The sequence below is a fragment of the Manacus vitellinus genome, unplaced genomic scaffold (genome assembly GCF_001715985.3).
Source record: "Manacus vitellinus isolate BGI_N305 unplaced genomic scaffold, ASM171598v3 scaffold_58_pilon, whole genome shotgun sequence".
NCBI classification, from domain to species: Eukaryota; Metazoa; Chordata; class Aves; order Passeriformes; family Pipridae; genus Manacus; species Manacus vitellinus.
The window spans coordinates 1782609-1805650 of NW_021940671.1; the positions used below are offsets into that span (position 1 = coordinate 1782609).

General features: G+C 38.4%; 1 long non-coding RNA gene across 1 annotated transcript; it reads right to left on the reverse strand.

Annotated features, from left to right (window-relative positions):
• Positions 1-3838: 3838 nt before the first annotated feature.
• LOC108641247 lies at positions 3839-17921 on the reverse strand. The gene is made up of 3 exons (XR_001921863.1): positions 17888-17921; positions 17234-17308; positions 3839-3871 (listed from the first exon to the last, which is right to left on the reverse strand). It is a non-coding gene; the product is annotated as an uncharacterized LOC108641247 (long non-coding RNA).
• Between the last annotated feature and the right edge of the window lie 5121 nt (positions 17922-23042).

The following is a 23042-nucleotide window of genomic DNA, read 5'->3' on the forward strand; positions in this document are numbered from 1 at the left end:
AAGGTCCTTCAGACACAGAGAATGTGTCCTTTCCTTTACATTTAGGAGCAGTTAATTGTTTTTTCTTCTATTCTCTTAAATTGCTTTTGCACTTGAATATACTTCCAGCAATATATCATAGCAATAAATTCTTAAGTTTAATTATGCATTGCTTGAAAACACTTCTCATTGCTTTAAATTTTCTGCCAGATAATTTAATTTGGTGTGCCATAAATCTGGTGTCAAGGGAACCTGTGAATAACCACTCTCTAATCACCTTTTTTCCATGCACTTCATGATGTTACAGAGATCTGTCATAACCTTGTCTCCAGACATTTCTTTCCTGTCCTGAAGAGCCCCAGTCTATTTAATTGTTCTCCTGTGGAAGCCATTCCATATCTCTACCATCCCTCAGCACTTTTGTTCAGTCAAACTTTATCACTTGTGGCATCAGCCTGGCTGAATAGGAAGGACAGAAACTCAAGAGGCACTTACAAAATATTTGTATTTTTGCATAACATGATTTCTGCTCTGGCTTCCACGTCATTCTTAGGATTTTTCTTGCCTTTTTGATAGCTACTAAACATTCACAAAACTCTCCCAAATGATTCCAAGAGCTCCTTCTTAAGTGGGAATTTAGAGTGTAGCCAAGCATGATATCAGCCTAATAATGATAATACAAATGTCAATTAAAAGGTCATTAGCAGTACTAAATGCTAACGTGCTTTTCTGGTCCAGTTTTACTTTGAAGGAAGTAAAAAGACTGAAGATTACCCAGCTTTGTACTGAACCACATTGGAGATCCAACAGATAAATTACTCTGTCAGCTCTATTAAGTGCAGGTAATCACTGAGGGATGAGTAGGAGGAACACAGAGTAAGTTAAACAGAACCCCCTAAGCTAAACAGTTACACTCTGCTGCCAGCCTGTGTCTGAGAGACTGGCTGACCAACTCTCTATTGGTTGGTCCTTGTATGTATGTAAAGGGATGAAAAAGCCACTCACCACATGTACTAGTTCTCTACTCCAATTTATCAGACTAATTCTATATATTGCTATTCTGCCACCTCTGTTAGACACAGACACAGTTTGCCTTGACTGAGAATCCAGAGGAAAACAGAAGAGCTTGGAAGAGCTTTGCCCTGCAAATCAGAGCGTGAACTGTTCAACTGCTTTACCAAACAAAACTCATGAATAATTTAAATCCATGTTATGCCAACATGATTATATCCACCAAAAAATGTTGGAAACTTAAATTACTATTTACTTTTAACAGTATAAAGGTTCAGAAGCAACACATTGTTTTACAAATACCCATCACTGTCATACATAATTGATAGAATACAATCAGCTACTAAATATCACTTAATAGCTGGCTTTGTTCTGTAATGATAATATATATGGGATTCCTGTTGAGTTCACTGGGATAACCCTCCAAGGGAAGGCTGTAGGAATATGCATGTATCTATTACTATAGAATTATCAACAAAAAGAGAAAAAGGAAAGAAAACACGATTAAATTTGGCTGGGATAGCTCAGTATTTTCTCCTAGTTCTGCAACCTGCAGTAACAGAGGATGATGCTGTGCTGCTGATTTGACTGTACAACTCCCTGCTGACTGCGTGGGGACAAAGAAAATCCAGAATTTGTCTATGTTGCATGGCACAGAATTAATAACATTTCACTGAAAGAGTTATTGCTTGAAAGAAGAGAAGTAACAACATCCAAAGGATAAGAAACCCCCAACTCCTCATTCCTTCACCTTGGATTCCAATGGGTTATTTTGGAATGCACCAAACTGTTGGATTTGAGAGTCAAAGCTTCCAAAAGCCAGTGTGTGGCACACAGCTGTTGGAAAAGATGTTCACTGTGAAGAGGAGAAACCAATGTGTTATGGCACAGAGTGAGGGAAAGAGTCCAGCTGGCACCGTGTGGGCTGAGACAGATACATTTAACCGGTTCTGTAGCAGATGAGTTTTAATTGTCCCAGTGAATTCCAGACACCTCTCAAGGTTTTTCTAATGTTGACACATAATTCTGTATCCTGAAAGCATATTTTTGGATCTTATTTTTGGGCTTATCTTGATGATGTGCCTGGTGCTTTCTTACCCATGAGAATTCTGGCATTTATCCAGTTATGGTATGGATTCTTGGGGGTTTGGATTCTACAGTAGCTTCTAAGTTTTGCCTTTAAGAAAAAACAGTGTGTGAGCTGAATATGTTGGTCCTGTATTTTTCTGAACTAAGATTACCTTTGGCATTTTAGCTTATTCCACCTGCAAATCTAAATATACAAACTTTTGGTGAACAACTGGAATAATGAAATTAGAACAGGACAGTATGCACTAGTGACTAACATAAAATACAGAGAAATGCATATGGTACAAGTACTGCCTTCTCCCTCTCTCTTACACAGGCCTACCTTTTAACTTGGCAAATTAAATGTTAATTTTGACAGCCTTATCTTTAAATGAGCCTAATCTTGAAAGCTACACCACCTAAGAAGATTTTATGCAACTTGGAACTTGCCAAGTGAATGTCAGCAAGGTGAATGAGGTGTGCCTCTGTACACACACACACAAGGTGTTCAGTAAGTCATTAGGATTCAGTCACTTAATGTTAGAATTTAACAGTTGCTATTAATAAAGACAGACTATATCACCATAAACTCCTGAACACAAGTTCAGCAGCTGCACAGCAGCTCTAAGTGTATCTGTTATGGGTCTGTGTCACTGTGAACTTCACTCATGTCCTACCACAGAGGGCAGGACATGAATCTTCCTTCAAATTTACCTTTTTTGCTCCAGGAGCACTTGGAATCCAGACACTGGTATAAACAGGACTAAAAGACTATAAGGTCCTCTTTTTTTCCTTCTTTCCCCACTTCCTCATGTGGGCCTCTTCTGTCAGAATGCAACTGTGGGAAAGAACAAAGACTGAAGTTAAAAAAGTAGTATGTGAAACGAAGGCTGAACCAATAAAGCTGTTTATTGTTTTCACATCATCACACTTCCTCTTCTCTTTAAAAAAAATATTTAGGTGTATCTCTAAATTGTTAATGACTGCATTTATTAGCACTTATTAAAATTAAAATTTGGATATTTATATGTTTACCAGGATATGCAATTTTTATTTATTTATAATATGCTTATAGTACTTTATAAATTATAAATACATTTGTATTTATTTGTATTCACACATTTATACTACTGCTTATTATTAGCAATTACGCATTTATGTTAAATCAAACTTGAGGCAAAGGAAATAATATGACTGATTTGTTTGAGAAAAGATGCTGACACATTGCTTGCATTCCATTTTACTTGTTTTTTGTTGGAATCATGCCAATGGAGGTAGTAAGATTATAAATACAAGGCCAAAGTTTCAAGACAGGCCTCAAAGTCTGTTTAGTTTTTCCTGGGTTAACATATTTTGTGCACAGAAAATAATGGAGTAAGTTGAAAAGATTCACCCTGATGAGAAGAGTCTTGAGTGCTGGGCAAACAGAAAACAGCTTTTTACAGGCTGTGGGTTTTGTTTCTTCACTGCCCCAAGGCTGTTTGGCCTGTTTTCTCCTTCCATAACACTATCTCTCAGGAATACTTTATTCCTTTCCCACCTTTTCTAGCCATTCAGTTAGTGACCATACAGAATGGACATTTAATGTCACTCCAGTAAATATGATACTTTCCTGTTCAGAATTACTCAGCCTGTGCCACGTGTTTGCTTTTTGGTCTAAGTGTTGTATTCAGAGGAAAGATTTTATTTCTTACCTTTTATTAATGGTTATAACATTGTTGTTGCACTTTGTGACTAGAGTGTGATGGCATCTTACATTACTCTGGAGACAGTTTTCCAAGTTGAGGGTCGGTTCATGAGAGGAAGGTGGTACCTGGGAGTGATAAAAGCCACAGCAAACTGATGAGAAAAGACTGTTAGAGATGGATGAGCTTTTAATGCACTGAGGCTCCAAAGGTGTGTAACCTCTAGAGGAGCTGCTCTGTCCTGCTGAGCAAGGATTCAAGCATCACACAGTGAGGGCTGATACATGGAAGACAACTACAGTGTTACAACAGGCAGTGGAGGTGCACTGAGAAGAGCAGCAGGAGCCAAAGGACTGAAGACAATGCAGTGATCAGATGGAGAGAAAATCTGAAGAAAGTAGTAATAGGTATGGAGTAGTGAAGAAATCACTCTGCAAGCCAAGCCAATTCTGCTAAATACAATTCTTTTTTATTCCTAACGCTGTGATCCCATTGAGGGAAAAAACACATGGCACAAGCTCACCAGGTTCCTTCTTTTCTCCTTGGAGAATCAGTTCTGAGGTGGCTGTGACACCTCTCCAGAGTTCACTAACCTTCTCTCTGCCTTCTAAACATCCTCCTTCTTAAACCACTTCAAGTGCCTTTTTTCTCCCATGCTTTTCACTAAGTTTACAGCTGCTCACTTATCCAGAACTTTAAGCATCGTGTGGTCCTAGTTCATCCATGGGAACTGCCTCAATACCAAACAGTGACAGAAACTGGCAACTGTTGCTTTTTAAAACCACTGCCCTCGGATGCCAAAAGCCCTCTGAGTTGACTTATGTGTTTATTGGTTCCTCTGACTCCTCTGCATCAGAGGAATATTTGGGTGGCTGGAACTCAGTTCTTTCTCACATACCCTGAGCCTGCTGGGCTGCTTTCAGTGGGTTCTTCCTCTCCAGTGACTCCTGACCGAGTATATGAAAGTTGCTTCACAGAATTGAGATGATGTCTGCCAAAAATCATCACAACTTGGTCAGTGTTCTAATCACACACTATTAAATTGATTGATTTCTCTGTTGCCCACTAACTTAATTTTTAAAGATTTCAAATTCTTCTATGTTCAAGAGTTCAACATTAGTATTTCCTTCTGCAATATGATAACAAAGGATAATTCCCCAATATGGTCTGTGAGAACTTTCCCTTCTCTCTTTCAGTATCATGCAGGTTAATTACTAGGTGTCTTGAACTCAGTATCACTTTGTCCAGTACTTGGCTTAAAAACTCTCTCCCTAATTCTAATTAATAGCAGCCAACCAACCACCAGGCCCCTCACTGTGTGAACTCAGCTGTCACAGCCTGACAGGCACTGCCCTGAAGCTGCTGAATTCCACAATTTCAGGTGCTGTCAGGAGGCTGCACTGGCAGGAACAAGGAAGGTGCCAGTGCACCTGTGAGTGAGGGGAAGAGAACAGGCAAGGTATTACTGCAAGAGAAGAAAATAAAGAGGAAACTGTAATGCACTGCCTGCAGGATGACCACTGAGGTTAAATAAAATAACAGAAAAGGCAAAGGTGAGGTAGGGCAGTGAAAGGGGGCATGGCACACAGGTATTCTGCAGCTCCTGATTAAAATGTTAGCAAGAACATAGCAGCTCATCCAAATCCAAGGAATATCCTATCCCTATTCCACAGGACACCCCCCTTTTTGTTAATGTGCTGCTGACTTTTGAATTAAGTGTCATCAGACTGTATTGATTCTTCAAACACAACCCAGGCTTGAAAGCTGGGCCTCATTTGTTTTACTGGCAAGTAACAACTCCCTTTTCTTACTAGACATGTTAAAGCACCCAAAGGTCATATAGGGTGCAAATGTCAGGCACCAAATTCACTTGTTGTCAAGGGGAGCAGTTTACTCCCCCCCTGTTTCTCAAATACAGAAAAATAAATATATAATAGAACATTTAAGAGAAATGCAGCATATGAAAGAGCTGTAATAACTATCCAATTTAAAGCAAAAAACCCCCACCCTGTCATAATTCCATAGAATTCTTTCTGGCATGTTTATGAATGACCCTTAAGGTTGATGGACTCTTCAAAGAAAACCAGTAAAATAAATCCAAACTTAAAGTACAGAGGTAAGCAACATACTTTTCTACACTGTAGATTTATAACATGTTGCTGGAATGTGACATCAAATATTTCTCCATTTAAATTCTGGCATCACAATACCCTGTTTATACAATAACTTAATAAATTTAGCTGTGCTGCCTATTTGACAAGTAGGCGAGAATCGTTCATTAAAATGCAAATGTAATCAAGATGAAATTTGGAATACGTTTATTAAAGTAATTGAGCTTCAGTCAACTGTAGTCACAACACAGATTTTCAAGTGCCGTTCAGACAAAAGGATATGTCTAATTTTTCTATGTTAATATCTTTATCAGCATGAAAATTAGAAGAGTTTTCTGAGCAGTAATAATGTACCATGAAATACTTCAAGTTTTCTCTCCAGGAATATATTATTTTAGATAAGGGTCAAAGACACACACAGAGGAGTGACCCAGTAGTGTATTGCACATACAGAAAATTGGTAGCAAGTGTATTTTCAGTGCTTGGTGTAACTATGTACTTACTAAATTACTCCTTAAATCCTTTAGAGACTCAAGGTCATCAGTTAATTTTAGTACAAGGTCATTAAACTGTCAGGGAATCGAACTTTTTACTGCTAAGATTTGGATTCTTGGTGCCTTTCTTTGAGCAAGAAATAACTCACAAAAATAAAAGGAAATCCTAAATTTGTCCTAGTTGTAATTTAGGTGCTAGAAAAACATTAAGAAGCTGTAATAGTAATGCCAGAAACTCTTCCATGAGGGTAAGGATGAGCTAGATATTCACCAGGGTTTTTTTTCCACAATTTTTACTTGTTTAAGTACCCTGGTTCATCTTCACTACATTCAAAGGGTCATACTAAGGATGTGCTTGTTGCAGAAGATCAAATTTTCCAGTTAACAACCTCACATCTCCTGGGTACACAAACAAATTCAGTGGGACATGGTTCCTAAAGGACTGACGTGATGCCAAACTCTTGCTCAGCACAGCTGGTCTAACTCCAGCCTGAACAGAATTGCCAGGAAGAGGGGCAGAAAGTTGCACATCCCTTGGTTCTCCCTCACTAAGGGACTGTATTTGATGCACTGGGTGATGTTATCAGGGTGCTTCAGCCTCATTAACTCTTCCTGCTAATCTCCCTCTGCCCACTCTCTGAGGCTGAAGTTGCAGTCCACTTATGCCAGCTTGATTCTTTCTCTCTCTCTCTAAGCTTGAACATTCAGTTATGATCATGGTGAACAAATACTTTGAGCATTAAATAAAATAATTACGTATCCATCAAGCAACATGTACATATAAGACACATATTTCTCTGATCATGGAAACTCTTAGCCACTGTTTCACAAAATGGCTTTTTCTCTGATCATGGAAATGGTTAGCCACTGCTTCATAAAAGGCCTTATTCAATTTTCTTACCTTAATGGACACAGCCTTTATATCAACAAAGCTAATGACAGAATATCTCCTGCCCTGGACACTGTTCAGAAAGAATTCAGCCTTTTCCAGAGGCTTATAGCCAATTGTAAATATAAATGAAACCCATGTTGCATTGCTCTGAAAGCCACTGAGAGCACAGGCTTTCTAAAGGCCATTTCCTTTATTTTCATAAAAGCATTTCAATGTGCATCTGCAACAATTCCGGGCTAGACAAGTAAATGCTCCTCTTTGGGCACAAGGCCAGACCCTGCTGAGGGTGTTGTGAGGCACTGCCTGACTTGCTGCAGTAGTGACAAACTTGAATACAAGCTAAGACTTCCCAGGTGAAAAACAAGTGCAGTTTTACTCACACTGCAATTTAGAACCTTCCCAGTATTTTCTATAGCAGAAAACCTAATACAACAATCCATTTGCTTATCAAACAGAAAGCACAGGAGGCAACAACTTTGAAACTACAGTAAATACAGCTAAACTGTATTCTGAACATTACAGGCTAAAACTGTGGATTAAAAAACAGTAAAAGACTTCTAAATGAGCACTTTGCATTATGAACCATATCATGAGCTGTGATCCTATTACTAATCTCAAATGAAGACCTAAAGATTTCAAAGATACATCTGCTGAAGGAAGCAGAGAGAGCAGGAAGCTCACTTCCTTTAAAATCTATGTCCTTACCTAGTTTTAGGGGGCACCATGGTACTGCAGGGTCTGTCTTTTTGAACATGCAATAAAACAGAAGTTCTGACAACCTGAAGAATTCAGGTTTCAGTTTCAGTTGGAACAGGACCTTTTTAAAAAAATTATTTCAGTCCCCTAAAATATGTTGTGTGTATCTGCATTAGCACACATAAGACTCCACTTGAGCTGTTGCTGCATTCTAATAGCTGAAGTAATTCTGATATGTCCCTTAACTTTCTGACAAGGCACTGTAACACCTAAATAGCTAATAATTGTGAAACAGCAGGAAATGCCAAGATAAAAGAAAATCCATATGCACACAGTGCTTTTCTTATTTACAGAGCACACACAGAACAATAGGAGAGCAAACTCTGCATTTCTTGCAACCTGTCCACAGTGATACTCATTTATTCAGTGGAGAACTGGATTCACTCTCTTGTCATAAATACTGGAGCTGCTGACCATTTCACTCAGCACTTCAGTGCTATACATTACAATGCTGAATGTAAATCTATGCCAGCACATGCCAAATTTATTTACATTAAGACTGCTACATCTGGTGATGAAAGGCAGTCTTATTGTAAATGAGAATTAGTGTATTGTTCAATCAAAAAATACTCGGTGAGTGATTACTGGTGCACACATTATCCACCTTCTGAAATTACAAAAAGCCCTGGAGTTAAGTTTAGTGCTGGGGAGCCTGACCTAGCCAGTCTTACTATTGAGATCCACTTTTGGGTCATACTCTGAAAGCTCAGCATGTGGACAGAAAAAGCTTGTAACTACTCACAGTTCATATGTAGATACTAATGTAAATTAACTATGAATTCTGGTTTGGTAGTGTTTATAGCCAAGTTAAAGATGCCCACACAAGGAATCAGGAACACAGTAGTTACTACTCCCATTCAATGGTTGAATAATTACACAGTAAGAAACAAATGGGTAAATATTCATCCATCCAGTCTTTTTAAAATCAGTGAAGACCAGATGATAATGACATTAAAATCTATTAAATGTAGTTACTAACCCACAGAAACTCAGCCATATGTGATCATTTACCATGCTGAACCACTGACAATTCTGGCAAGGAGCTAAAGTAGTACCACATCAACATCTGTCTTAAGTAGTTGAAGACATACAAACAATCTGGAATACCCACGTTGTTTCAGATGTTGATTCCCATTTTATTCTCCTGCAGATGAGTACAATATTCTGTACTCAAATGTCTGTTTAAAAAAACCAAACCAGGATCTGCAAAATGGGAAAAAAATGCATATTATCACAAAATTATTTCATTATAATGAAAATCTGACCGTGAAATAAGCCACGAAACGAGTTCAAGTAAGATATGAGTAAATTTGTGGTACATTTACAGAAGGTTTTGTGGCAAGAAATCAGGATCTTCAACAGTCAAAACACCGCCCCCACTATTATAGAAGATGTCACAGGTGAATGCACTCCTGTAGTGCTGCATATTCAAAGTGTCTCGGGGGGTTTCAATTAACTACAAAGACATTAAAACACAGATGCTGCCTCCATTGTGAAATGAGGTAGAATCTCTCCTTTGAAAGTGAGGAGAGGTTCTCTAACATTGAGAAGCCCAAACACATTTGGCTATCTGGAGGTACAAAAAACCTGTCTCTGGAGAAATACATAAACAAGGGTGAGTGGATGAAGTACTTCGGGAGCAGCACTGAGAAGACAGCTGTGTACTGAAGAGGGGCAGAAAAATATACCTCTGAGATTTCAAGGTTTTGCTTTAAATTTTTCTCCAAAAACTTCAAAACTAAAACTTCAAAAGAAAAAAAAAATCGTGTGGAGATTCCTGAGGTTTCAGTTTTCTAGCTGTAAGAATGTACAATAATAACTCCTTGTTCATAGTACCAGTAAAAACTCACTGCTTGTTAAGTGGAACTTCACTGAGAACACTGATCCTGCACCAGGAAAATACTGCTGGTTCAACATTTTCATGTGAAAGCAGAAACCACTCCTCATGACCTAGTGTTTTGCCTTACTACAGAAAGGTATTTACTAGCATATTTTACTAGTAAATAATGGAAACTCATTTTAAGTGTTAGTGTTGTCCAAACATTGAGTGACAATTTGTCATTTGGCATCAGGAAACGTAGGACTGGACTGCTGTGCTTAGGTAGGTAGTAAAATCTAGTAAGGATGAAGTATTTCCACTTAAGAAATTTCAAACATAAACAAATACTTTTGCACAAAAGGAAAAGGAGATTGTGACTCCAAAGAACAGCCTCTGGAAAGACAGAAATGTTGTTAGGAATAGCAGTCTTCCAGTGATTGATGATAGAGATAATGGTTCATACATCCATACACTTAAATGGCAGTCTTTACTCATGACTGCTGTCTAATTAATGTGAGCCATCATTCATGTAAAAGAAAAATTCTGCTTCTGGAAAAAAAAAAATGCTGCAAACTGCCAGCAGTGACAGTGCTAGAAACATGCCAATTAGAGTGATTTCTGCCAAGCAGCAAAAGGGCACAAAACACTGGTTTCCAAGCAACTGACATTATGAAGTATTAAATACACTGGAAACTAAAACTGGCAGATAAACATTTCACCTTCTCAGTACTGCCTCACTCTCTTTGCTTCTTAACTCTGCGTTCCCTCTCCTCCCTGCTCTTACAGATTCCACTTGCAGTAAACCATAGGCATTAAGGAATGCCAACTTATCACACTCCCTAAACACCAACATCTTCTCTGTCTGCATATATTAGAGTAGCATTGGTATATATTCACAGGTAAGGACAGACAAGGTCATAACCAGAACTCCAAAAATAACAGATTAAAGTCTTTCAGTAGCAGTTGCCATTTCAATCACACTTAAATGGTTCTGTATTAAAGTCAGCTACACAGCCACTAGCAGGAAAAAAAAGCAGGAGACACTGTTCTTCAGGTTACATTCAGCCTAAGTGTTGTTGCAGGCATAAAGGATGTATTAGCAGAAGATGGGCTTTCTGCATGCAGAGTGACTTTTAGAGATCTGCCTTCAGGAAACTTGAACCTTTTTGAAGAGCCATCCAGTTTCTAATTTAAAACAGAAAAAGCAGCCAGTTGGATACTGTTAAACTGCCAGCAGTTTGACATTTAGCTTTATCTAACCAGCACAGCACAGTCAAACAGATGCACAGCAGCCATTTCCTTCAAACTCTGGCTAATGCCATCCTGAGGTTTAACGTGCCCTTTGCAAGGAAAGGCTTGACTGGCTCATGGAACAACACAGACACTTCCCCTTCGGGCTTGCAGCTCAAAGCTGTTGATTCCCAGACATCACTGGCTGAGAATGACCACAACTTGTCATTTTTACATGGGCACTTATGCTTAGATGACTGTCCCTGAAGAGTTCCCAGTTTCTATCACCTTTTATACCTCCTTTTTACACACAAAAAAAATATCTTCAGCTAGTGTCTTTGGAAGCAATATGCTTAGTTTTAAGCACTAAGTTTTTGTGGACAAGAGTATTTCCAGGATATTTGCATGGTCTTGGTGGGCTGAGTTAGGCTACAGAAGTGATTTATGGCAACCTGCCTTTATTACAGATTAACCACTACAAGCTTCCAGTGCTTTGCTGATCTCTCTTGCTGTGAAACTGTTCCTACGTGTTTCTACAATTTATTAGCTATAAATACTTCTACTTTCTTTGTCCTCACACAAGTGTGGATTACCTAACACTATTTCTGGATCCCATTTACAGATGTCATTGGAACAAAGCAATAAGACAGGATCTCCCTCAGAGCTGAATGTCATTTCAAAGGGGCTGTGCTGCTTCAGTTTACTCAGTTCTATTAAAAATAGCAATAGAAATGAAAACATAACTCTTAGCTCAAAGCTACAGATATTTGAGTGCTCAAGGACAAAGATGGTGTCATTTCTGCCACAGTGTATTCCACCCACTGAATCTGATATTGGGAAGCACATAAGTAAGTCAGAGCTACTTTGTGTCTACATGGACAATCTCCATGGGAAGTAAGAAGCCTTGATCAACAAAGGAAGAGGAATGATCAGTATCTGCAGATTTCCCAAATGGTGTTTTATTTTAGCCTGCACAAAGAGAAGCAAATTCCTAAATACTTTCAATGCTGTGTGTAGGCAGAATGATATCTGAGAGGGGACAGGTTCTCCTGGAGTGACTGGGGGAAACTCATCAGCAGGAAAGCACTGATAAGACTTCTTACTTGGGACCAATGATTGATAGTTTTGAAAGATGAGTAGTTTGAGCAGCTCTATGTTCTGTCCTCATTCTCTTTTATATCATCATGAGGACTCCAGAAAGTATAAGAGAGTATCACTGACAGGAGGTATGAGGTCATAATTATAAGGTTTATCTTCAGTTTAATTATGTTTTTAATGTAAGGCAGAACATTAAAGCTTCATGAATGCAGCTATGTCTGTTCCAGTAATGACTCTTCAAACATTTCTGAGATCATTTAAAAATTCCTACTACTCTGCTAGGTCACTGTGATCATTAAAAAACTTCCTCACACTTTGTTCCATTATACTCTTCCATACAAACAAGCTGCAAGATCACAGACACTACTTCCTGTGAATATGTATCAATTAACATCCAATTAAGACAACTGCTGGGCGTCCTTTTCAATCAGGAGGAAAAGCAGCAAAAACCAAATCCACAAAGGTCATTTGTATTCACTGACTCCCTGTGGTATGTATTAACATGCTGCTCTGCTAGGCTCACTGCTTTAATTGAGATTAAAAGTTGCTGCCCTGGAGAAGAAAACTCCAGTTTTCTTCTCCATTTCTTGCATTATCCATTCTGCTTCCCCCCTCCCCCCCAAACAGCTCCTTTACTATAGTCTGAAATTGTTTCAAGAAACATTGCTGACGTGGCCTTTGATCTAAACCAGCAGCAGTGTCATTCTCACCTGAAATTATCTTCTCCTGCAGCTTCCTACTTCAATATTTGGGTTTGATTTCTTTGCTGTTCTTACTTTTTTTTTTTTGTAAACACAGATTTTGCCACAGGAACACTGTGCAAACGGTGAGGATGAATGGCTAATGCATTTTCATTATGAAAATACCATGACTCTTAAGGAATTTCCAGGCTTACAGAGCACAATAAAAATTTTTCAAAACCCAGTTAATGTGTACCTTTGATGTCCAAATATTAAGTCTGTTGGATAATTTTCTGCATACTAGGCCATTTGGCTACTGTACACTTCAGAAAGCATAAGGGAAAGTGAGTTCATATTCAAAAAATCTGTTCCACTGACTTTTCTCAAGCAAATTTCTCCATGGTCATTACAGTTCATATCACGCTTCACTTCTTAAATAGTATAAAATATGTAGGATTCATGATTTAATTGCCACAGGAAGCAGAATAATCTATATTAGCTGTGTTACAGGATTCCTACTGGGATTACAAAGTAAAGAATGATTGTTATTACAGGATATGACAGGGACAGAAGACTGTGCTTTCTAGAAACCAGTATTAAAGTGACCACACAAGAGCAAAAAGGTACATTTCTTCTGAGTGCACTAAGGAGCTTTGATGAGGCCCTGACAATGTTACACTTCAGATCTTCAGCGAGTGTGTAAAAATATAATTTACTGGTTTGTAGGTGTAAACATACATTTATTTGTGCAGCAGCACAACGTTAAGTCCTCCCTTTCTTCATCTTCCATCCGTTTCAGTTGTCACAGAAACCTTGTGGACAGGAATATTTCCACCCAGGCATTTGAAATCACATGATCCTAGTTTTGAATGCAGCTGTCAATTAAAGTTATGGGACTAAAAGAAGATGGTAGAGCCAGGGATGTTTAGAAGATAGGTATTTTCTTACTTATCAGCCCTTCAAACTCTGCTTGAGATATTAAGATGAAGTTGGGTTCTTTCCATCCTCTGCACCAGCAGTAAGGATTCTGGAAGCCAAATTAGATATACAAGAACAATTTCACAACACTGGTATCCTCTGTGGGTGTGGTACAGGTACAACTGATCAGAGCTTAACAGACAATTCTGCTGATAAAGCACCTAAAGGACTATAATCTTGTTTCCTTTAGCAGTACTGGCTCATGGAGGTGAGGAGGGATGAGAGACTGAAATCAGGGGTTTTAATCACTCAGGGAAAAGATGTGACATCAAAACACATCAGGATCAAATCTATTCACGTCATTAAAAATATACATTTAACACAATTCTGCAGATTGCATTACCATTAAAAATTCAGTGGAAGGCAAATCTGCATTTATCATAATGTGGCACAGGAAACAAATGTCCCCAGTAAAAAGTAGGCTAAACACTCCATCTGTTTGAGGAAACAACTGCACTCACCCGGAGTAACGGGCTGGATCTCACAAGGAATCTTTCCCTGGAGATTTGAATTTAGTAGGCCAATTTGGAAACTAGAAACAAAAATCAGAGGAACAGAGACATCACCATACCATCAGGAAAGGTGTTTCCTTACCTGAGACACCCAAGTTCCAGTAGCAACTGTTCCAGTGACAATTAATCTTACGTCCTCCATGTGACTTTTATAATTTATCCATGAGAGCAATAATATTTATCCATCTAATACCTACCAGTGCTGCAGAGATGAATAAGAGAGTGCATGCACATACCTGAGTGCTGGGCATTGTAAGATTTATCAAACTAACATTCCTAAAAGCATAAGATAGTGGTAATAACATTAAAAAAAATTAAAAACATAAGAAAAACATGTCCTATATATATACAAAAAATAATTTTTGCTCTTAGGAACTGAGCAATCCTCATCCATGCTCTGCCATCCATGGCAATTCTTTTGGTATGTAAAAATCATGCTCAGCTTCAGTTTGTCCAACTGTAATGCTACATGGAACTTCTTTAGCACATGAAAAAACTAACTTTGAAAAACAGGGCTTTTCATGCCCCTGAATCCTTCTGATTTAGTCCCTCTCAAAGGGTCCAAAACACCACCTTCTGCAAAAGATCATGTTACTTACTATAATCTTGAAGACTATGCAGATGTTTATAAAATCAAATTTAATTTCAGAAGTTTCTACAGTTATAGGATTAGAAACTCACTCAATCTACTGAATTGGAGACAATTTCAGTGTTGTGGAAAAGCTCAGCTGATCCTAAACATCTCAAAACCATTTCAAAAGCACAATTCCCAAGTATCAAATCAAGACTCCCTCATGGTAACCTGCTAACAAAATGACATTTTATTTGTCCAAACTGTAACTTGTATTAAAATCAGTGGTTCAGTTTGCTTCACCTGAATGCCTGCAAATCAATGCATTAATATTTAAATTGTGATGGTAATTTCCATCTCTGCAAATATTTCTCATCCTACTCGTTTGAAAATAAATCTTAAGCAACCAAAAGCAAGTTCCAAGCACCTGCAACTCGTAGATCAAGAAGTAAACTGATCTTTGGCAGGTTATCATCAAAAGAACTTTAACTCGACCTCAAGGAGACAATCCCACTGAAACTTAGCAATGAGTAATGACTGCAGGCAAACATAACTAACAGTGCATTTATGGCAAAAACAAGTCATGCTTTACCAAAATGGCTTATCCAACCTTCAAAATACGTAGGATTTATTATTTTGTTTACAGTTTATTGCTATTTTCAGACAAGTTTATCAAGTGCAAATTCACTAAAACTGAATTCAACTGAGTAAGTGAATAATAAAAATAATTAGGGGGAGAGAAAGACAAAAAAGGACGTATGTAAAATTTAATGTTACCACAAGTAACTAGCATAAAATTTAGAAATTGCTCTGATGTAAAAATTTTGGAACATTTAAAAACACTACATTATTGTGAAATGTAAAGTTCTGATTCCTCTACAGGAGTAAATGCAGAGAAGCTACTTTAACTTCCTTAACTTTTACACAGTTAATCTCAGTCAAACAATGAAAGAGCCTAATTTGCCTTCAACATGTGCTGATACAATATCACACGTTGCCTTGACTGCCACATTTGCTTAGATTTAACCTAATTATTAAGTTTTTATATAGATGTCTGTCTTATTGCTGCTTGTTTTGATTCAACTATTTTTCTCTAGTGAATGCTCTTCAAAGACTTAAAGTCTCAGAAGCTTGTAAACACTCGTGTAATTTGTACCCTGCTGGGGCTGGCGGGGGTAATTTGTCAGTTTTATTTGCAGCAGGCTGTAAATAAACCTTGCCAGATGTAAATCATCTTTTTGTGGTAATGTTTGCTCTTCAGTTGCAAATGAATCTCTTCCATTAGCTTAACACTCGCATCTCAACCAAGTGAGAAGGTTCCAGAAAAATTCAGAAAACCCTCGAGTCACCTCCTGAAAGGTTTGTTGTGCAGTTTAGAAACTGCTTAAGTTAAGTTAATACTGAGAGAACAGAGGGAATGGTCTCTGTAGGCAAGTTTGGAGTGCAATCAGAACGTGTGAGTGCAACAGAAAAGCAGAGTGAAACCTCAGTATTGTCACCACCATGCAGTGACAATGGGGAAGGATGGGTGACAGCACAGCCTAAGTACATTTAAGAGCATGACTGCCTAAATATGAGTGCACTCTGCTAGAGCCTATTCCCAATAGGTTTTCCTGTATTTTCCCCCTCCCACCACAGTGTTTGTTTATTTATTTATCTAAATGAGACCATAAGCAATGTCCTGCTGGGCCAGAAGTTTGTTGTGTCTGGTGGCAATAGGAGATACTTTCTAGAAAAAGAATGTACAACCAGCTACTTTCTGTGGTCATTGCCATAAAATAATGGTTGCTGTCCAAACTCAGCTGGCTGAAAGGTACACAGGATCCCAAATCCATTCCTATCATAACAGCTCACTACTCAGGAAATAAGGGACACAAAAATCTATTCAGATTCAGCATCTTCCCGACACCCAAATTGGCATATTCCAAATGAGTCCATGCAGGTGTTTCTATAATAGTGGCAGATATTTTCACAGTGATTTTCTCTCACATAATGGACATTATTTGTCCTAACACTGCTCAGTTCTACCTACTTAATTATAAATCTTGGCACAGCACCAAGTCATGCAAGAGACTGCCAAGAGGTAAAAAAGCTCCTTTATAAAGAACACTAAAACAATATAATGTTAATACAGATGGAGCTATCAAACAATCATTCCTCCTACAGAGTTGTCAACATATATAAAGTTGACAGTATATATAAAGCCTATAAAGACAGAATTTGAAACTATCTTTTCTAAGCTGTTAGTACAGTAAATTATTTTGCCTATAATTCAACTCCTGCCACTACAGAATCAAAGACTCCTTTAGCCTTGCCTGGCCCGTTTCTGTGTGCTCTGGATTCCTTTACCTTGACTGAGCCACAGGTGTACTGAGTCCTCAGGTCCATTCCCATTTCCCTCTTCCCTGGTTCCAGTGAATCAGACTGAAAGTGATCAAATGGAAAATAAATATTACAGTGTTAATTAAGAGGAGCTTGTCATAGAGAAGGTATGTGCAGTCTCAGGGTTCTGTTTCACATCACCAAATATTTCCTGAGAGGGTCATCACCTGGGACAGCATTGTGTCACCTCACAAGCATGCAAACAAGTCTGATGTGATCCTTCTGTGCATTCCTGCATGCACAGGTGTCCCAACAGCTTTAAATCATGGCTGAGTTCAAGTCTGACAGAGATCTCCCAGGAAGTTGAGCAACCATGAGCTTCATTAACTACCAGACAGGAAGACGAGCTTGTTCAATGGCCTAGATTTAAGGAGTGACTGCTACAAACTACAAAACATATGCATGGGAGAGAAATCTTTTACAGGTCCCAACCCAGAAAAATTTTCAATAAGACTCCAAACAAGGAAGCTGACATCTGTAAAAACCAAAATCATAGGAAAAGCTCCACAGGCACAGGTGGGTTTGGAGCACAGAACAAAATGGTTTTCTTATTGCTTCTCATTTTTTAAGAGTGTACAAACCAGGCCAGCAATTTTATGTAAGGAAATTAAAACCACCTACTTCGTACAGTGTTCCAAATGCCTGCAACATTTTTTCTTCTGAGCAGCCATGGAACTGAAAAAACAAAGGAGATGAAAGCTCATATTTGTTGTTGAACTAGCCCTGGCTTAGAAGTACCCTTGGGGTTTTCAGAGAACATCTGCACCAATTTCACAGAATTCTGACTGCATGCTGTGCACATGCAGTGGTTTTGCATGCATTATGCAATAAAAAATGCATGGATAAATTGCAATCCATTGGGAGACAAGGTACTGGGGTACAGGGACTGTGATGCAGTCCAAGGTATTCAGTGATGCAACTCCCAAGTGTCCTGAGGTTTCCAGAAAAATTAATTCCCAGTAAAAAAAAATAAAGAAGCCCCTTTATTATGCACCTTGGAAGTATGGAAGAGCACATTGCTGATCTCTGTTGGATCCATATAGAAAATGCTCACCTACACAACAGGGGCTGCTTTGAGTTAGTTAAAAAAGGAAATTAAATACTGAGTTGTGATAGGTGAGATACTACTGGATGCTGAAGTCAGGCTGATACTTGGGCTTTCTTTCTTAAAGAAAAACTTCAAAAAAGAATTTTAAAAAAGTTAATGTTAGTTGTCAATTTTATATCTGCAAATGCACCATCCTTTCTCTTTTGTTTATGTTTTACTCATCTCCTTTTTTTATAATAATTGTGTTCAAATCAACTGCCTGGCACTCATTTTTGTTCTAAAGAGAAAAGAGATGGGTCAGATTTTAAATAAGCTAAAAAAGATAACACATGATGGAAAAATAAAATTTTTTGCTGGATTGTCAAATAAAATTCTGGTAATTGTTAAATGCATACAGAGAAATTAAAATGTGTTTTAATTCCAACATTTTAATTGCTTTGGGATAGAGCCACTGCCTGCTTTGTAACTGCACAGCTGTATAACAGGCCCAAGACTGTCTCAAGCAGCAAATACATTTGGGTGGTCTTGGGTGAGCTGGAACAGACTCACCACACAAACTGTTCTGTGCTGACCAAGAAGTGGCATTTTAAGAAAAATCATCTCCAAGCCTTTCCACATTTTAAATTGTAAGTTAAGGTCACACCAGGTAAAGGTTGAAACCCTGGGTATAGGTTAGATCTTCAACAACAGTAAAGTAATTTGAGCAGCTCCTCACAACACCCAAAGGAACAGCCCTTTCAACTGCAGGTTTTTGAGGTCTAAGAATGTGCAATATTGACCTGTGTGCTTTAATAAAATATGAATTTTTGAAATAAAAAAGTAATTTTGAATCTATTAGCTGTTTCTGTGCTGAAGTGTAATACAGTTTAAAGGTCAGTCTTCTAGAACTGATACATGGAATTACTAACACAGCTAAACTGAGTTTTCAGTACACTATTTTTACCAAATTACAAGATACCCTACAACTCATCAGTGATTTCTTTTACTACCTTCAGGAGGAGTTTTACTAGATAAAACCTATGAAATGCTCATCAGCCAATAAAGGCTAGCTCCTTACATGTAGCAAGCTTTAAACCTTGTAGCAAGCTTTAAACCTTGAATTCAGCAAACAGATATCACTATGAATAAATAAAACATGATGTTTTTCTGTTGCCTTCTTTAACTTGATCTTGAATCAAAGCTTCACCATTCTTACCTCTGGATTGAACGAGTACTTGTTAGCAGTAACCTCAGCCACTTCAAGTGGTTTTTCCTGAACTTCTTTTTTTACCCACTGGTTCCTAAAAAACAATAAACAAAACCAGGTAACCATATTTGAAATACTGCAGCAGGTCATAATTTTCTAAATGAAGTGGTACAAATAAATTTTTATACAGAGATGCAAACTAAAGCAAAAGTGTCTACACCAGTCTAGGGTAGAAAAACTTGGTTGGTCAGCAAGTGACTTTGGTGCACAAAGAGATTCTCATAGGAAGCTGACAAGCTACTGTGCAAGGTGGATGCATGCTTTATAAATTGCTGTGCTTAAATGCCTAGAAATGCAACTCTTGGAAGGCTGTTGTACAGACTACTGTGTCTAACATAAAAAGAATATCCAATTTCCAAAACCAGGAATAGAAAATTACTTACTTGTAACTGCTCTTCCCTGAAGATACACACTGTGATAGACCACTATTCTTGGGTCTGTGCTTTCACCCCCAAGGAAGGCACAGACTCATAAAAAGCCCTGAAGTCAGACACAAACACACTCTCAGAACTCCTTCAACTATCAGCTTATTCAAGTGGAAAAAAGACACATTCCTGCCTATTAAAAAAAATTATATAGGTAGATTAACAGAAGACTTCAGAACACTCAGCAGTGTATGGAATGCAGGCTGAAAGGACAGGAAGACAGTCATTCTTTCCAGCACCAGTTTTAGATCAAAGAGCTCATTCAGTGATTCCAAGCAATCCAAAGCTGGCCCTGGGAAGTTGTATCCATGTAGTCAGGGTAGAGCTGATGCACACCAAGTGCTGCCCAGCAGCCTGGGAGCTGTGGATGAAACTCTTCCTATGCTGTGCAGCTTCTGCCCAACAGAGCAAAGCCCCAACTTTGCTCAAGTGTTCAAAAGAGAAATTAAGAGCAGAGCACTTTGCTTGTTGGAATATTGACTTGAGAAGACATAAAATTCTTTCCAGATTTATGCTGCTATATGGGATTTCAGCAAAACAAAGGTTCCAAGTGTAAGGAGCAATACCTTCACTCACTGGAGAACTGCAAACAACGTTATACTGGGATGACTGAGGCAGCCCTCAAACAAGTGTATTAAATGTCTTTCTCTGTGAAAACAGACTTTCTAAACTAGACTGAATTTTAGAAATGAGTTACCAGACAAAACACTTAAAAAAAAAATCCAGTATAAAATCTTAAATATTTATAACTTCACTTGTGTACATCCAAGAGGCCAGCTGATCTATCCAAACCATAAATAATGCTAAAAGACAAATATTTCCTCTGATCAGCCCTTCTAAATTTCAGAGTACTCTTGACCGTAGAGAACTGTCAGATGGATGGAATAGAAGACTGCAGGTGAAACACCTTCAGAGAAGCTGGTTCAGAAGCAGATTGGTTGTGAAAATTGGAGAAGTTTTCATATTTTGGGTAATATTTAACTCGTATCAGGGCACAGTTTTGGAAAGTTCAGTGAAAAATCCAATAAATTCTATCTATTTGAATATCCCTTGATCTTCTTTCTCCTTTTCAGTTGCTATTTCCTTATGGCTGTCTTCTCTGCAAGGCCTGTCTATAATCCATAACACCAACCACCTCAGCACCAGCCCAACAACACCAAAACCTGTGCACTTGTGTCAGCTTTCTCATCATCTGATACAGGGATAACATGCAGGGGACTTTTTTTTTTTTTTTTAAATTGCACACATTGTCTGTATTTAAAGATAGAACTAGAAGATTTATCTGATTTGGACAGTCCAGGACCAGGTAATTTCCAGTCTGCTTTCCCTGACCACTGGTAAGGTCTGGAGCCACTTAACCTTATTCATTTTGAGTGTTTAATGTCACAGAGCACTGAAAAAAAAAGTTCTCTCAGGTGCAACATCTCTCTGCATCCTCCCTGTGGCCATCAAGCTCTGCCAGTCCACGGGGAAAGGAAAAAGAGCTCCCTGCCCTTTGCACAGATGCTGAAGGAGGGAGGTGTCACATCCCCACCTCCACTCAGGCACTGATGATGGGATTCAATCACCCTCAACACAGAGAACAGAAGGGAAGAGCTTCCTTTTCAACAACATTATCTTTCACTACAATGACATGTACTGAAAAGGTGCAATCTGAGCTTAAAACAGTAGTAATTAGAGAAGAGTAGAGATCTCTCTTTTTAATTTGCAGTGCAGATATAAAACCAGAGAACATTACTAGTATGTCTAATTTGCTACATTCAGCAATATATCATCATGACAATCTCAACAATCTTTGGAGCTTGGAGGTTGGGATTTTTTTAATGTTTCCAACCTAAGAAGACTTTCATCATAGTTCATCTAATTTGCTTTAAGCCATCAAGAGGCCTGTTTCAATGATCATTTCCTGCTTTCATTATAGTGATGTTAAAAAAAAAATAATCTCACACAACTCCACATGTAAGAAACAATAGGTTTTCTTAAAAAAAAAATCATAAAGTAATACATGAAACATCCTCATAAAGTGAGATTACACGAGGAAATGACCCAGAATTTTTCCAGGGAAATGATTATGGTCATTTTTCTCGAGCTGGCATGTGGCAGCTCCAGGTAGAAGGGAGGCAGCAATGCTGCAGAGTTACTGCAGCAGGTGGAGCTCGATGCCGCGGGATTGTCCAGGCTCCGCTCCCGAGGCCCCGGAGGTGACCCCTTCCCGGGCTATCCCGGGTGGAGATGAGCACCCGGGAAGCCCTGGGATTCCTGCCCACTGCCCGACACGGCGCTTCCAGTGACCTCGTCATCTTTAGAAAGGAAATTGCAGGATCTTCAAGTATTTCTGGATGAACAAATTCTTTTGAATTACTTGTTTTTAGTCACACCCACCACCTGCAGACTATGGATTTTACCCTGACAAATCCCAAATATTCCCACTTTCTCTTCTAGACATTTTTGGAGATTAAAAATTGCTCAGTTCTGACAAATCCATCCTTTTATTAAACGTTCTCTCCATGTCCCACATCTGTCATATTTGCAAATGTCATTCTTTGAGTTTTGAGATTTTCCAACTTTCTTCTCCAAGGTTTTTTTGACAATAACCTGAGTTGGTGGAGGATATGCCAACTACAGATGGAGAATCAAGGTACAACAATTGTGCTTTTAGGGTGTACATTTTCAATTTTGTTGTTGTTTTTGGTCGTGGCTTTGTTTGTTTGTTTTTTATTTTGTTTGGTTTTGTTTAAGCTGAATTAAGAACCTGTTTCCCTTGCAATTCACAAAGTCTTTTCATTCTGGGTAACTCATTAAGTTTATGTGTAATGTCAAAAATAGATTGACACACCTATTGCACTCTTCTTCCCTCTCACATATCACTCCAATAGGAGCATTATCATTACATTTGCAAACTGTGAATGTGTTCTGGTGACAATAAATCAGCAAAGCCTCATCACAAGCCAACATTTAGTCATCCAAATGCGAGAGCGACCTCAAGAAATGTATTTTTTTATTTTATATAAATGTTTAGAGAGCTTTTGTAAAGCACCACATATAAAAGTGACTACT